This window comes from Chamaea fasciata, unplaced genomic scaffold (genome assembly GCF_029207755.1).
Source record: "Chamaea fasciata isolate MVZ Bird 193981 ecotype frontalis unplaced genomic scaffold, bChaFas1.0.hap1 SCAF_3, whole genome shotgun sequence".
In the NCBI taxonomy this organism is placed as follows: domain Eukaryota; kingdom Metazoa; phylum Chordata; class Aves; order Passeriformes; family Sylviidae; genus Chamaea; species Chamaea fasciata.
This window is the reverse complement of record NW_027094088.1, coordinates 6,079,278-6,094,946: the sequence shown is the minus strand read 5'-3', so window position 1 is coordinate 6,094,946 and position 15,669 is coordinate 6,079,278. Positions and strand designations below refer to the sequence as shown.

At 46.8% G+C, this 15,669-nt stretch overlaps 1 long non-coding RNA gene across 1 annotated transcript; it reads left to right on the top strand.

Annotated features, from left to right (window-relative positions):
- The first annotated feature begins 1,664 nt into the window (after positions 1-1,664).
- LOC136286343 (uncharacterized) lies at positions 1,665-10,917 on the top strand. Its single transcript, XR_010719860.1, has 4 exons — positions 1,665-1,746; positions 3,565-3,766; positions 5,796-5,964; positions 6,076-10,917. It is a non-coding gene; the product is annotated as an uncharacterized lncRNA (long non-coding RNA).
- Positions 10,918-15,669: the final 4,752 nt, after the last annotated feature.

Below are 15,669 nucleotides of genomic sequence, written 5' to 3'. Positions count from 1 at the left end.
ACAGAGGAGTTGTGTCCCTTTGGGCACAATGAGGAAATAAAAAAAATGCGTGGAAAGCTTTTATTCACAGATATATGCTGCTCTTACTCTCCAAAACACTGACGATGATGATGATGATGATGATGATGATGATGATGATGATGATGACGATGATCCATGGCCTCATTCATGAGCCCCCAAGCTCATAGCAAAGGTAGGCTGGCCTTTAGGGATGGAGACAAGCTATACAGCTGTGTTGAATACTGAAATTAATAATAACCACAGAGAAATCACTGGCAACCTTACTGTAATGATCCCACCCCACATGCAAGACCCCTGAGTTGCCCTTCCTTTCTCAGGTTAAGGTATTTTGTGCTTAAAAAGTAATTCAAAGCATTTTGTTTCCTTAAGTTATGGGTAGAAGAGATTTCTGCTTATTTTTGGGCTCAGACTTGGCCTCAGGCAGTTCATCAGTGGAGCTGTGCTGACTTCTGCCAGTTTGTCATCTGGCTCCTGCATAGAAAACTCTGAAGAAGCAACTATTTTCACTTTTTTCATCTTTACTTAAGGCTTTCTCATGTCACTGGGAAGCTGCCATTCTTGAATTGCCCCTGTCCTCAGCATAGAAAAAGCTCATCCTTCCCTTATCAAGGTGCCAAGTAGTTTCTTACAGCAGTCCTGTGGAAATCACAGATCCTCTGCATTGTCAGATTGTTTGGCCGACTGTGTGGTGATGGGCTAAGCAGTGTGGATGGCAGAGCCTGATGTTCTCCATGCCTTATGCCAAACCCCATTCCCTGCACCCCAGACCTGGCTGTTGCACTCTCACAGTGTTTTCCTGACACTTTGCAACTCCACAGTCACAAGAACTACTTAGAGTTAAAACAGAGAGGGTTTATCTGGAAAAATCACAGTGCAAAGATTAAATACATAAAAACGGTTATTAAAAACACGTAACAATGGTTGTTAATGCACTCGTACCATACTGAAGGAATATTTACTTATTTACATTTTTGCTGTGTTCCTGTAGCTCAGGTGAAGCTGCTCTTCCTGTTCAAGCACGTACTGTGCCCTTTGATTTCCGTGGCATTGTGATTTCATTGCTTTGTCACTTGGAAACTTTTCCTGAATTGTTCTCTGCAGCTTAGCAACCTGAAACCACCTGTATAACACGAGCCTGTCTCAGGCATATAATTCTTTCCTCAATCCCCTCGCTCATTTTTAATTCATAATTTATTGGCCTTTTATGTGTAAGTGCTGACTGCTCCTTTGGACTGCTCTGGAATTGGCTTTGCCTTTGGATTTTGCTGGACAAGGCCTTCCTCAGGGGGTTAGTATGGAAGTCTGTTCGATGTATAGCTTCCCATAGGCTCATGACTCATGAAGTCAGATGAAGCAGCTGGGGTGGGACCTGCAGCACATTCAGCAGTTACAGGGCTGCCTTCTGGGCTGGCATGTTCAGCTTAGCAAAGTAGAATTGTCCTCAAGTTGTCTCAGTGTCTACCAGGGACCATGGCGTGATTCTAAGTGGATGTAGGAGAAGGGAACACAGGTGACCTGGCCCCTGATAAGTGACAGCTGTGTTAATTACCCAATACATCCTCACCCCTGCTGAGTCACAGCTGTATCCAATACAGATAAGTGTGATAAAAGGGAGTGGGTTGGCTGATGAGGGGGAATCATGAAGGAGGAAGAACTTTGAGGAAGAGGGGCTCCTGAAAAAGGAGGAGGATGATGATCCTGAGGAGAGAGAATCCCTGCTGTGAGGTCAGTCTGGGTGTGCAGTCAGAGCCTGTTCTTGGAACCTGCAGTCACAGTCTAGCTGGGTAAAAGCTGCACTCAGAGTCTGCAAACTAATCCCTGCAGTCAGAGTTGAGCAGGAAATAACCAGCAGTCAGAGGCTGCAAGGGAAACCTCCAGCAGGAGCTTGCTGCAGCCAGTCAGTGAAGGGTTTGGGTCAGGATGGCTGAGCTGTAAAGGGGAATAAACCAGGACCCTTTTTGTGCTGTGATAAACAAGGAGTCTGTGTCTTAGCTCAATTCTACCCTCCAACAAGAGGGCTGCTGCAACAACTGGGCACCCAATTCCCAGGCAGCTAAATTAGAGAAGATGGATCCCATTGAATGCACCATGGTTCTCTGTGGTAGAAGCAAGATAATTAATTGTGGAGCCTTCAGTGCTGAAACACCTGTTTTCACACCCTTGTTGTGCCCTCAGCTGCATCACCAAAAGCAAAATAGTGAGAGGTTAAGGCCAACAGAGTCCAACCTGCAGGTCTAAAATTACAGAATTTAAGTATTTATTCTCCTAAGAAGATCCTGAACCTTCACAGGCACTGCACAGGCAGAGGGGCAGGTCTGGCATGACCAGTCACTGTGCTTTAGTGCCAAGGTGGAAAAGAGGAACATCTCTCAACGAGGGCAAAAAATTGAAATGCTACATATCATAAAGTTCAGCTCCTTGTGCTTGAAAAATTGCTCTGCTGCTTCTAGGCTTCCCCCCCTCCAAAAAAAAAAAAAAATCAGTCTGTTTTGACAGCAGTTGCTTTGATAATGGGATTTTCTGGGAGAGGTATGGGAGTGTTGGACTGTGAGGATCCAGCCTCATTTAGCTGCTCAGCCTGGTGGGTTCTCTGCAGCTCCCTGTAAACTGTACAGCCATTTCCCTGGCTTTTCTCAAACACCAGTAGAATCAGAACTTGCCTCCAGTAGTTCTGACACAGCTGCATGTAATGTTCCCCACAGAACTGTGTATCTTTCAGGAGCTGCTGTGACAGATGGGGCAATTCTGCCAACAACAGGGCTTTCTTCTCTCTGTTTTTTTGTCTTGCTGACCGTTTTGCTTTCTTCTGAGGAGTGTGTGCCTGAGGGCAGAGGGGAAGTTGATGCTGATCTGGTTTGGAGAGTCACTGCTACTCCTTTCACCATGGTAACAGGGAGAAATTTGTATGCTCTGGGGATGGGAAGGTCTGTAGTATTTTATTAGGGGCTACTAAGAGTCGAGACTTTTCTTGTGAAAACTCTTTGGTCAAGGGGAGCAGAGGAGGCAATTGCCTTTTCGGTAGATCCCTGCAATTCCTTGCTTGGCGAAGGTAGGGTCACATTTCCCTCAGCAGGTGCAGGATTCTGTCAGTGCAATAAAAACTCAGAGAAAGCATCCTGTGGGATGGAGGACAGCCCCTCCCTCCTTAATTGGCCGTGTCTGGCATAGGATCACAATGGTCAGACCTTAATTACTGTCTGGTGAAGACTTCTCATTTCCAGTGTATTCATTCCCATCTTACACTCTTCCAATCCCCACTTCTCATGTTCCTTCATCATTTTGAAATCTCCACACTGCTGGAGAAAAGTTTGCCATCTGGAAAGGCTGTCAGGGCTGTGTGTCCATGGCAGCATCTGGAGTAGGAGGTGGCCCAGGACCCCCTGTCCCAGCCACCTTCACCTCAGAGGAGAGGGCGAGGTTGCTCCCAGCATCCCTGGACTGGGATGACTGGGAGCCCTTGGCCTGGAGAGCTGAAAGTGGGGCCAGGGTGGAGGCAGCAGGTGAGTGCACAGCTGAGCACTGTTCTTTTGGCTTGTCTTTCAGTACTAAAACATGGAGTAGCCTCAGGAAGGAGAGTTAAACACAAGTGCTCTCTGCTGATCATCCCACTGGACTGCTGCAGAACAAGGCACCAGTGCCAGAACTTCCCCACAGTTTTCCTTCAGCTGCTGGTGGCGTAACCAGGGAGCATCAGAGAGGCTGAGGTGCTGCTGCTGCTGGGTTTGTGCCAGACCGGTAACCCCAGGTGAGTTTAAAGTGCCATAAATCAAAGCTTCTTCAAAGCATCCCCCCCCCTCCTACCCTTCTCGTGCAGTTTTGCTTCCCAGAGGTGCATCCTGTGTGCTTCCCCTGCGCTGGGAAATGAGAGTATCCAGCTGCAAAGATTCATTAGCACAAACACCTTCTACCATTAAAAATGCGTCATGGAGTGGGGCAGGGCTCTGTGCCCTGGGGAGAGCGCTTCCAGGCAGTCAGGCATGTGGTTTTACGAAAATTTGAGCTGCAATTTGAAGCAGTTTAGGTTTTTACCACTCAACTGTAATGTCCCCTTCACAGCGTTTTGTCCTTTGGAGCTGGATGGAAATCGACTCTCCCCCCTGGTCTGCAGCCATTCTTTTGTGTTGGCAGCGGCTCTAATTATGCACCAATTAACCTTAATTAAACCAATTCCTGTGTAACTGCACATGCAGACAATGCACTGAACAAATGGCCTGACAAATATTGTCACTTTAAAGGCATAAACCCACATCAAATCCCTAATTGGAAAGTCAGATTGAAAATTGCTGCAGATTTGTAGCCCTTTGTTCTTAAAACGATTGAACAGGAGTAGTGGCCAAATGCCCTGAAATGTTCCCAAAACCTTGGTTGAATTAATTTTCTTAGCTGCTGAGGCCAAAATACGTTATTTGTCTAGGAAAAGGGAATGATGGAGCATCGTTTACTGTAACATTGGTCAGGCTGCTCTAGAGGGTATCAGAATGGTGAGCCCGGGTAGAGACACCAAGTTCCCCTTCTGGAGGATGGGTGACTTTGTGCAAATTTCCGGCTGATTTGGCGATTCCTGCCGCCGTCTGCCTTCTTTGTCCAGAAAATGCTCCCTAGAGCTGGGGTTGTCCCTCGTGTCAAGCCACGGAGCTGCAGTTTTGCGGGAGCGGGCTGCAGCTCGCACCCTGTAAGCAGCAACGCAGCCAACAGATGGTGCTCGCACACACGGCTGCTCCAGGTTTCTTCCCAAAACGCCACCCAAGCTTTCTGCAGTTTGGGATGCAATTTTTTATTATTATTTTTAGGGAGCTGCTGCAAACAGTACAGTTTTCACTTTAATTTCTATGAGCAGAGTAAGCCTCTGGGGCTGCTGGTGTGTGGGCTGAGTTCCTGCCAAAGGAGTTTCATATCTCCGGTTTGGCCCTTTTGCAAAGTTTGATATAGAGGAAGTAAGTTGGACTGCAAGGAATTCCAGGCTCTGCATCACTAATTTGTCCTCCAGTGGGAAAAAAAAAAAAAAAAAAGACCTTGAGACAGAGCAACAAGAGAAAAAGAAAATTAATAACTAGCACAGAATTCAGAATTTTTATCTTCCCTGCTGTTTGTAAAATGTGTTTAGTTGGGGGGGGTGAGGGGAGAAAGCATCTCAAATCCTTTAATATGTATTGACTTTCTGGGGGTTCAGCTTTGTGCTGCCGAAATCAAACGGGCTCTAGGCACGGAGCTTTGTGGGGAAAATGCTCTGCCTTGTGAACACAGCAACTAAAAGCCCAGCTAATTAAGCATGTAAATCATGCCCATATAAATTAGTTACTAACACTTTCCCTTGGCCGCTGGCGGCGGTGGGGAGGGGGATTTGCAGGATCCCGGTGCCTGCTGTGAGGATCCGTGTGGGAGAGGACATGGATAGGAAGGTGGGATGACTTTGGGATGGTGGCTGGGAGCTGAAGGTGGGATGGAGATGCTGCAGCAGCTCAAGCCAGGGATGGGGACAGAGATTACCCAGACACCACACAGCTCCATTTACGAAGGGATGCAACCCCACCCATCACTTCCTGAAGGAGATGGAAACACTTCTCTGGTATATAACAGTTTGGGATTGGGTCCAGAGTGAATCCAGTAGAAGGATGTAGCTCTGGATTAAAACACTCCCAGGAGAAGGGAGAGGAGCTGCCCCACCTGCTCCTTGCAGTCTGGGCTCACCCTGCTCACCCCTGAGATGTCCAGCAGATCTGGGGGGACTCAAGAGTGTTTGACGAGGCTTTGTGGGAATGTTGGACATTTCACAGCAGGCAAGGAAGCAGGCTGACTGCACACTGGAGAAAACAACCAGGGGCTGGCCTGTCTGGGAGCAGAACTCAGGACAAGTGGCCTGGTGTGACGAAGAGAGAAAGAGCAATGAAAAACCTTTTGCGACTGAGGTGACAACAAAAAAAATGTGTTTTGGCAGCTGGACAGGTCTGTGAAATCCCAGCAAAATATAGATGGGCTAAAAATTGCTGCTGTCCTCAGGGACAGCACTAATCCAAGATGTGTATGCAGAACTAAGATTTTTTTTTTTTCCCCCAGGAGCACATTTTTTTTCTCTTCCAAGTCACCCCTCAGCCTGCACTGGGTGCCGTCCCTGCACATCCCTGGCCTGTGCAGGAGGGCCCAGGGGAGGTCCTGTGAGCTGCCCTGGCTCTCCATCTCCCTCACATTCCCAGAAACCCTGCACAGGCACAGCAAGACCTTGAAAAGCACCCGAGGGCATCCAACTTGCTTTTCTTTAAGGAGAACAGAAAGAGCACCTGGATGGATCCCAGGCGGTCACAGGGCTGGGAGCAGAAGGAAGAGCAGGCTCTGGGCTCCAGGACAGAGGAAGGTACTTCTGGAGAGCAAAGGTTGGGTGGGAAGCCACAAACAGCAGGCTACAAAATGCCAAATGCTGAGCTATTTGAGGGGTTTTTTAAATTTTTTAATTAAATATAAAATTAAAATTGTCCTCACCCCTTGCAAGATCTAGGACCATGAGGTTAAAGAGCATGTTTTATCACTCCCATCTTGTTTGAAAGCAAGAGCCTGCAGGTATCTTCTGAGAGCAGGGTTCACTTTTCTGAATGTGTGAAGCTGACCTTTGTTGCACCAGGCCCAGGAATCGCCTGCTCACCAGGATTTGGGTCCAGGCTGTCTTCTGCAGCCAATGCCGTGCCCTCTTCTGCCTGGAAAGCACCTTCTGTGGCTCTGGCAGCAACTCATCCTCCTCCTTGGAGCTGGGCCAATGGGCAGCCACAAACAGGAGTGAAGGAGGAGGAGGCTTGTGTTGAAATGGTTGGACCATCCCCCTGGCTGGCTTCTGTGCTGCCTGGACACTTCATTTGTTGTTTCATGCCTTGCTGGCAGGGCAGAAGAGCTGACAGTCCCTGCTAGGATGTGGTGTGAGCCCTGGGGACAAGCTGCATTACAGCTATGAGTCTAAAATGAATATTTTCCCCTTGTCTGTCATCAGTGAAGGAGTTTTCTATGAGAAGCTCTTGGGTACTAATAGACCGTCTGGTAGCAGTGGAAGGAGTAGCAGAGCAATTTCCAGTAGCTCTGGGCAAATCCAGTTTTATTAAAATTAAATAACCACAGGAGCTCGTTCACAAATTTTTGCCAACTGAAGCTCAGAAGACACAAGGAGGAGGCTCCCCAGAAGCTTCCTACAACCACAGATCCCAAGAGAAGAGGATCCAGCTCTGCAGTGATGAGATCCATGCATGGATCCATGGGATTCAAATGGAGTCATGTTCATTGCAAATCAAGTTGTCAGGCAGGTCCCCCAGCAGACTCTCCAAACTGTCATTAGTGCCGGCAGCTCTACCCTTCCCACCTCCTGCTGAACTCATTACAGGAGTGCCAAACATGCCAGCACCGATGTGTAACCCTCACCCTGCACCTCCTGGTGCCCTCAAACAAGTTCCTGCTGCCTTCAGCAGAATTCTGTGGATGAGCAGAGAGAAGGAGCGTGGGGAAGGTACTGACAGACTCTTTGATGTTGAGTCCCAGGACAGGGATGTGCAGCCCACAACCACCAGCTTGAAGGAAACGCCTGAGGAGCAAATGTGTCCCCCAGAGGTCCCTGCTGTTCACAGGTGGGTGGGAGTGGTGCTCCTCTGGCTATGCCGAGACCTGAAATTCTGCTCTTCTGGAACAGATATTTTGGGTCACCTTGAGGAAGGTGTTTAATCTCCCCGTGTTTCCATCCCCCAAGTGAAAGACAGAAATAGCAGCACTGCCTTCCTTCCAGCAGAGTAAGTGCATTAAAGATTGTGAGGTGATGGGAGTCCTGGAAGGGCCTCGATGGAAGAGATTCATTTGAATGCATTTGTTGTGCATTACTCACTCAGCCCTGAGTTTTAATCTTCTTCTCCTCTCCATCATTGTAACCTGAATTTCCTTGAGCCGTCTCACCAGACCTCAGTCCCAGTTTAATCCCTGCCTCGTTTGAGTGATTTCTGCAATTTGTCCTTTAGCAGATGATGAGCTTTATGCCAGCCCTCAGCCCTCCTCTCAGTCTATCCCAAACCGGCAAATGCTCCCTCCACAGGGAGCACCAGTGGTTTATCTGGGAGCTTGTGCAACTTCTTGGGATAATCCCTCTTCTGTTTTTCCAGTCTAGTGACTTGTGGTTCACTGCCTTTTCCAGACTCGTGCTGGGGGGGTTGCAGGGAAGCTTTCCACCAAAGCCCCAGCAGCCTGCCACTCCTCTTGGCTCCCTCAGGATATTTAGGTCCAGGCAGAAGTGCATGGCTCCCCTTGCTCATGCAGGTGGGATCCCTGTGTTCCACAGTGGGGCAGCTGGCAAGCTGGGCAAGCCGCAGCAGAGAGTTAGGGAATGGGTTGGGAGGGGCCATAAAAATCATCCTGTTTCAACCCCCATGGACAAGGACACCTTCCCCTACACCAGGTCGCTCAGAGCCCCATCCAGCCTGGCCTCGAACAATTCCAGGGGTGGAACATCTGTAATTTCAGTGCTATGTTGGGATTCTTCTTGGTTTGTTAACTTTCAGGGGTTTTTTAACTGTTTGTTTGTTTTTTTTTTTTTCCCAGCAGGATTATTTGTTACTGTATTATCAAACAAATCTTGGCTCACATAGGCAGAAATGTGCAGGAGGCATATAATTCCCAATTTATTAGCTTGGTTCACTTGATGTTATTGAGAATTGATTGTAATGCTTAGTGGCATTAGCAGTGCCTTCCTATCATAATGGCGACATTTACTGCCAGGAACACTATTTGTGCAGCAGTTGTGTTACACCACAAATAATTATATTACTTACATTCAATTTGTATCATTACACATAACACAACTGCACCATCTCATACTTCATTAATGCCCGAGGCAGAACAGCCTCACATAAATACACTCCTTGGCACTTTTCATTGGAAATTATATTCTACTTATTATTAAAGTGTAGATCAAAAATGACATTTCCTGACTATTAAAAATAGAGAAAGAAAAGTCACTGCTGTATTAATAAGGAACACCAAATAAAATTCATTACTCTGAAAATGTTCGCTCTACAAATTTAAGGAGATGCTGTCAGGTTTCATAAACCCCAAATATGATAAATCTTATTTTCTTGCATTTCTCTGCAAATTTCCAGCAATTCTGTGTCTCCTTGCCTTGACAAAAAGCACTAGCAGAGATTGCCTGGAGATGCTGAGCATGTTCCACCCCTGGAATTGTTCAAGACCAGGCTGGATGAAGCTCTGAGCCACCTGGTCTAGTGGAAGGTGTTCCTGCCCATGGCAGGGAGTTGGAACTGGATTAACTGTAAGGTCCCTCCCAACCCAAACTTTTCCATGATTCTATGAGGATATCCCAGGTAGCCTTCCAAGGGAAAGCAGATGGTAACAAATAATATAATGGGACATTTCACCACAGGAACTTTAAGTTTCTTTTCACTTTGGAAGTCTCCTGGGTGGGATCAACTCCAGTGACAGAGCACAATCCTTGTCATTTCATCAGAGCTACAAAGACACTCTAGAGGGACATGCACACATCTCCTAAAAAAAAAAAAATCAGTAACAAAAATATGCACCTTGACCCCCACAGCCAGCCCTTGTTTGAGAAGGTCTCTATCCTCATGAAAATAAATCTACCAGGTGTCAAATTAAAGGATGATTTTGGGGGGTTTTTTTAAGCATTTAAGGGCACATTACATGACCTGTGCCATGCTGTGGGAAGGGATATCAAAGAGGTTTTATGTAAAATAAGATAGCAGGAGCTGAGGTCAATTGTCACCCCAGCTCATGGTGACAAACTCTTGTTTGTGCCAGCCACTAAACAGGGATATCAAAGTCCAACCCCTGCTAAGGATTAAAGGTCGAGTCCACTTAGCCCTGTGAGACAGCTGTATCTGGAAGTTTTGGGACGATTCAGACAGCAATGAGGTGGATTTAAATAAATTAGAGACCTTTTAGGCATTTCCAACAAGCAGGAGCATTTTCAGCCTTTCAGTACAGGATGAGGTGAGGAGGGCAGAATGCAGATTGGAAATATTTGCACCTATGATATAAAAGCACGCACAAATCACCTTTTTGTGAGACTGATACAAAGAGACATGACTTGGCCCATCTCTAACTTAGGACATAGCTAAAAAAGAATAGAGATTTTTAACATATTTTTGAAGAACTCTCTAAAACTAATGGCGGTTGAAAGGCAGATGAAGTAGCTATTTTATCTGGCAAGCTTCCATGCAAAATTTCCTGCTGATGCTGCCTCAGACAGATGGAGATTTGAGAGGAGGGGGAAGAATGAAGTGCCATAGGGCTTTATTGGTTGAGCCTTGAAAGGTTTCTGCAAGCTTCCATCACAAGGTTTATGAACCTTGTGCTTGTTAACTTCAGTTTTGCTCAGTGTTTTAACCCTGCTTTATCTCCTGTGGTCCAGATGACACATTTACACATCTTTAGAAAATTTAGTGGGATGCTCTTCAAACGACGTGTGACTCTGCACCAGGGAGGGCAGAAACTTGATGGTTTCACCTCAATATATGGAAGTTTTTCAATATCGCTACAGAAAGTGCTTTCCTCTGAAATGTCTACTTTGGTTACATCATGCAAATTTAGTGCTGGCTGGTGCTTCTGTAAGATGAAGAGTAAGAATAACTCATGAATATTTCATCATTTGTCTCTGCACTGGTCAGAAATGGTAATGTGAGCTCCAAACTGTAGAGTTTTAGCAAAAAGAGTTGGACACTCAGAGGATAAAAATAGAAAAAAAAATGCTTTTGAAGGATTTTTCCTTGCTAATGCTGGTATGCAGACAAGTTGCCTAAAGGGTATGAAACTGGAATAATCTATTGAGGGCACGTATTTGGGTTGTGCTGCTGAAGCAATTCTTGATTTGCAGCGCATTTAAAACTATTTTATTTCCCTTTTTTCCCCCAGAGAAAAACTGAAAGCCCCATGTCAGCCAAGATCTCTGGGAAAGTGTCAAACAGAAGACAGCCATGGCCCTCATCTACCTCAGGCGTGATGTGCACCAGCATCTCCCCATCTCCCTCAGGACCTCAGCACTGCCCTGGAAAAGCTGTGAAGGGGAAAGTGTCAACAAAGGTGCATCAACCTGGATTCTTCTTCATTTATCTTTTGCCTTTGGCTTTTGTAATGTCCATAGCTAGCTACTTTGCCTTCTTTCATGCAATTGGCCATCCCATGAGAGACCCTAAAAAATTCAAACCCAGTATTCACTGAATCATGGAATGGTTTAGGTTGGAAGGGACCTTAAAGATCATCTTGTTCCAATCCCTTCTCATGGACAGGAGCATCTTCCACTATCCCAGGTTGCTCAGAGCCCAAATCAGCCTGGTTCTGAACACTTCCTGAGATGATGGGGCAGTCAAATCTTCTCTGGGCAATCTGTGCCAGTCTTGTTTTCTGTAACCAGTGTGCACTTATAATTTGCTTCCACCTTTCCCAAATACTAAGGGATCTGGGTTTGGGCCACGTTATTTTGGGACTGGGAAATGCCAAAATTTCTCTGCCTAGCACTAGCACTTGTAAAATGAATTTTTTCCCAGTTCAGAGGAATTCAGGTGTTCTTTACTTTTTCTGTGTTTATGTGGGTTTTTTGTTCTTGTTGTTGGTTTGGTTTGGTTTGGTGGGGATTTCTTGGGGTTTTTTGGGGTTTTTTTTGGTTTTTGTTTTAGGGAGATGGGTGGAAATTGTATCCTGCTGTCCACTCAGCTCTAAAGCTCATGGAAATATTTTACAGCTCCAAGAAAATGAATGGTAACAATTTTTAAAACTACTATTTCTCCAAATTTCCACCTGGTTCCTTGGTTCCTTTCTTTGGTGCATTCCTCCAGCAAGAGGAGGGGGCCAGACCATGAGTAAACAAAGCCCCTTTCCCAGTAGCTCAGATGCCAAGTCTCCCTCTCTTTGGCACCCAGAGCAGGCTGTCTGCTCTGGACTGAAAGTTGTCTCATCAGACTGGCGTTTCAGCCTTGCCACCTGACATGTTATGACAAGCTTTTAACTTTGGAGCAGCGGTGCATGGAAACACGTCACTGCTTTGGGAGCAGCACGGCGCAGGCTGCCAGATCCAGCTCCTGCCACAGGGGTATCCGCCCCTCTGAGCCCCACACCCATCCCAGCCACGGCTCCCGGGGAGGGAATGACCTGGGATGCTCCAAATGGCCTAAGCAGACCTGAGGGAAAGGTGTGACCTCCAACGAGCAAGAGACTGGGAGCTAAGAAGTGAAGCTGGGTGACATTTCTCAAGAAATAGGTGGTTGTGGTTTGCAGGACCAAGGCTGTCCAAGAACCCAAAATGAGGACGTTGGAGCTGGAAACTTCCTATTGGCATCAGCTGCTTAACAAGGGGCAGCATGGGCTCTGCTGGTTTATCTGTGCCTATTGCTGCAGGTGCTGGAGGGGAAATACAAGATAATTCTGGAAAAATTCCCAGAGATGAGTCTACACTTCAGAGGGCTCAGCTGGCAGGAGCTGAGGAGGAGCAGGAGGTGGTGCAGGTTTCATGGTCTCAGTGGCTTGCTCTGTGTTTATCCCCTCAGTGCTCTCTATCCATTTAGGCACACCTGAGTGACACCAGAAAAGGCTTCTCACAACAAGTTCTCCCTGCTTTCCCAGCTGCCCCGTGAATTGCTGTGGGTTTTTTGTGGCTGTGTTGTGCTCTGAGGAGATGGTCACCACTGACGGAGCTGGTTCCTGATGCTGCCAAGCACCCATCCATGCTGAGCCCATTCCATTCCCTGCCATTGCTTCATCACAAAGAGGGATTGATCAGGTGAAAGCAGCCCTTTAACCAGCTCTGTGACTCCAGGGTGCACCTGGGACATGACCCACCATGGTCCCTTCCAACCTTACCCATTCTGTGGCTCTCTGCACTAATGAGCACTCAGTACTTCTGAAAACCTGCATTAATTAGCCTGCTTGACATTTCAACTAACCTTTGCCTCGACCTGAGAGTACAACTCCAGTAATTACAGCAGGCCAGCACTGAGGGAAAGCAGTGTGACCCAGCCAGTGTCCTACAGCTGAGACCTCTTCACCCCTCCACCCCTGAGAACAGTCTCACCCGTGTCTGACCACAACCTGAGAGTGAGTTGTCACAGGCCAAATCCAGGCCAGGGAGTGCACTTGGCACAACACCAGCACGGGGTGACCCCCAGGCAGGGCTCAGCCCCTGGGCATGTCCAGCACAAACATTATTCCTGACCATCAGGATGGGCTGTGGGGAGCTGTGTGCTGCAAACTCCTCTATCTGTGTGCAGGTGAGAAGGGTGGGTTGGTCATGGCCAAGTTTCAATGCCCAGCCACAGGGAAAATCTCACTGCCTTGTCACACTCTGAATTTTCAGGAAGGAAAAACCCTTAACCTTGCCTGCAGGTAAGGTTTGGCTTTGGAGCTGCTCCTGGGGCAACTCAGAGAATTTCTAGATGGAGTCAGCTCCAGAGCAACCAGGGTTGATGCCAGCTTGCCTGTTGCTGGAGCATTTCATGGGCAGAGTGGGCAGACAAGATGCTGAAAAAGTAACAACTGGCTCAGCTGCCACCATCAGCACTGAGAGCTTTGGCTCTCCTGCTGTCCCTGCCCCACTCCTTGCTGCTCCTTCCCTCATGCCCTTACGAGGGAGGGATGCTGACCTTGCCGAATGACCCACGTGTCCTTGCATCAGGACAATGGCTGGTGTTACCCAGGAGAAGAATTCATGCTGACAAAAAGGGGGAAAATGAATTCCTGCTCTGTCAGCGCTCCCAAATCCATCCTGCATTGCTGCATCACTGCTGGCTTCTTCACAGCCACCGAGTTATCTTCAGGTTTAATTGCACTGTGGGCTTTTCTGTGATTCATTTGTTTTCACTGAATATTCCTTGCGTCTGGTTCAATTTTCCACCAACCTCAGGCCTTGGAGTCCTCTAATGAGGTCAAGAAGCTACTGCAAAATTCAGAGCAAATGGGAAAAAAAAAAAACCACTGGTGATATGTCGCACAATTTTAAAGAGCAAGAGCCATCCCTCCCTGGCAGGCTGCCCTTTTCTCCCTGTAATCTGTCCCACACAGAGGATGGGAGATAACTCAGTTGCAGATCCCTCCCCTGGACTGATAAAAGGGGGTTTAATTTAGCAGCGTGGTCTTGGCACTGCAGCACAATATTAGAATGATGACTCCCCTCGTGTTCAATGCACTTCCAAACCTTATTTATAAACTTTAAAAAAAAAGGACCTGAAGATTCATTATCCTTCGGATGACAAAGAAGAAAAACAGCACGTAGGTCTTGAAGTTTCCCATTATTTAATACCCACAAATAGTTTGTCTGCTGCACTATCTTCCATTAAAAAAAAAAAAAAAAAAGTGTGATTTTCCTGAGGTTAGCCTCCTGTTTTCAGAGGAAAAGAAAAAAGAAAAAGGAAATTATCACCTCTGTAGATGGGAAAGCAGAGGCAGAAAGAGGGCAAGAGAACTGTTCTGCGGAGCTGGAAAAAGATCACATGGCTGATTATCACAGCAGTAATTTGATCACAAGTCCTGTAACTTTGAGGGCGGACTAGCTAATGATGCAATTAGCAAAGAAAATATCCATATTGCTGCTTGAAATGTGCTGGGCAAATCTGCCACTTATTTTGTTATACAGCTGTGTACCTACAGCAGGAGTCAAGTTTAGAAAATCCTTTTTGTCTGCCCATATTCTTTGCATTAAAACAAAACCAAACAACAAAAGAAAACACCTGCACTGACTCTTTCCATAGCCCAGCATTCAGGGCAGTGAAGGATGGACTTTGTTATCATTAGCACAGAAAAAAAAAAAATACATTTTTTTATTCTTATTCCCTGAAAGAAAACAACTGGCTCTTTCTATAACGTTGTCCTGCCTTTCTTTTTGTCAGATTCTCCTTAAATGCTCCTGCATCCTTTGCCTGGTGTTTACCACGCTTGCTGGAAGCATTGAGCTCTCAGCAGTAATTACATCCACGAGTTTTGTGTCATTTAGTTATAAATAGGAAAGGCAGGAGACAGTGCCTACCAGAAGGAGCAAGCCTTGGGAAGAGCCTTTGGAAATGGGGAAAAGTAGGGAGGGTCTGGATACACGAAAAACCCCCAAAGACCTGAAAGCAGAAGCCCCCAGCACAGGGTGCATGGGTGGTTGGTGCCCTGGCAATTGGGTGAGAAGGGCTCACCAGCAATTCCCAGGAATGGTCTTCTGTGTGGGACATATCCATCAACTTCTCCAACCTTACCAATTTTAAGAACCCATTAATGTTAGAAATTATTCAAACTGAAGAAAAGACAAACAAAAGTCAACCTTTTGTGTGATTTTGACAGCTTCGATTTCAGAAATGGAAAGGGAGGGATTTTGTCAGTGTACGAATCTTCCGCAAAACTTCTTGAGGTCAGAGGGTTGCTCCTCTTTCTCCTGCAGGACAAGTGACTGGAGAGAGGTAAGGAGAGATTTTTATTTGTGATGTTTTGCATTTAACCACAATGGGAGGTGGTACAAAGTGAGACCTAAAGGGTGGTGACTCTTGGCTGTGACTGAAGCTTTCTGATGGCTTCTAAACCCCCCATCATTGGGGTTTTGAACTGGGCCAGGGAAACAAATGCCTGTGTGCTAATCCTGTTAGAGAGTGAGGCTTAGCCTGGGCATGTCAGCAGGAACCTGTTCCCCCAGGC